The sequence below is a fragment of the Felis catus genome, chromosome A1, assembly GCF_018350175.1.
Source record: "Felis catus isolate Fca126 chromosome A1, F.catus_Fca126_mat1.0, whole genome shotgun sequence".
Lineage (NCBI taxonomy): Eukaryota > Metazoa > Chordata > Mammalia > Carnivora > Felidae > Felis > Felis catus.
Genome location: NC_058368.1, coordinates 94,014,899 through 94,016,110, shown reverse-complemented (window position 1 = coordinate 94,016,110; position 1,212 = coordinate 94,014,899).

Here is a 1,212-nt window from a genome sequence, read left to right as displayed (position 1 = left end):
TACAAGCGTATTCTTATTAACTCTTAAGACTGGATGCTTTGATAGTGTACTTGTGTTTCCAAACATACCACCTCGGTAATTTATGGTCAGAACTGTTAGAGATAGCATTATTGTTCATACTTCTGTGTAAAAAACAAGGATGGATTTGTACAGTTTGTTCTAATTTCTTTTCTAGTGAAAACCACAGAAACGAAGATAGGAAAAGACGTTCAGTGCATGGGAGAGGGGCTGCTTTTAACTCTTAGCCTTGTATTTTAATGAGTTTGGTATTAGGTATCAGAAGTATGTCATAAATATATTACTGTGAAGGTAAATCCCATCAATTTATTTCCATCACTTTTTTTTTAATCTTTTTTTTTTGAGAGAGAGAGAGAGAGCGAGAGAGAGAGAGAGCGCGCGTGCTAGTGAGGGAGACAGAATCTGAAGCAGGCTCCAGGCTCCAAGCTGTCAGCACAGAGCCCGATGCGGGGCTTGAACTCAAACTGTGAGATCACGACCTGAGCTGAAGTCAAACGCTTAACTGACTGAGCCACCCAGGCACCTCTATTTCCATCACTTTTAAGTCATAAAATCTAAGCAGTCCTTGTCTTTTTCTTATTTGTAAGTTTCCTAATGACAAAAACTTTTAATAGGTCCAGAAAATGCTCTGGGCTGTAATTTCTAAACTCTAACCATAAATTGAAATATCTGATTGTATAGGTGTTTTTCCCTTCTTGAACCATTAATCTTCCTTACCAGTAGTAACAAGGACCCTTTTAAACCTTAGTTGTCCTTAACCTTGGTTCTATGCTTTTCTCCTGACGAGTGCCACCAAAATGTAAGAGGAAATCTTAGCAAATTTATAAGGATATGAAAATTATATTGTTAAGGATTGGAACAAAAAAAGGCTTATGTCCCTAGGATACTCTGTTTCTTCAAGATGCTTTTTATGCTTTTTTTCCATATCTTTACTATCAGAACATTCTTTCTTTCTTCTTAATCTCCTTGATCTATTCTGCCCTTCCCCCTACTCGGGTCCCCTCTGGCAAACACGTTTGTCCTCTGCATTTAAGAACCTTGTGCTTAGATTTCACACGGAAGTGAAATCATATGGTATTTATCTCCCTCTGACTTATTTCACTTACCACAATACCCCCCAGAATGTTCTTTCTTAAGTAATTTTGGGTTGTGGGATTTGTAAAATAATTGGCTCCTGGGTGTCGCCGTGTTACC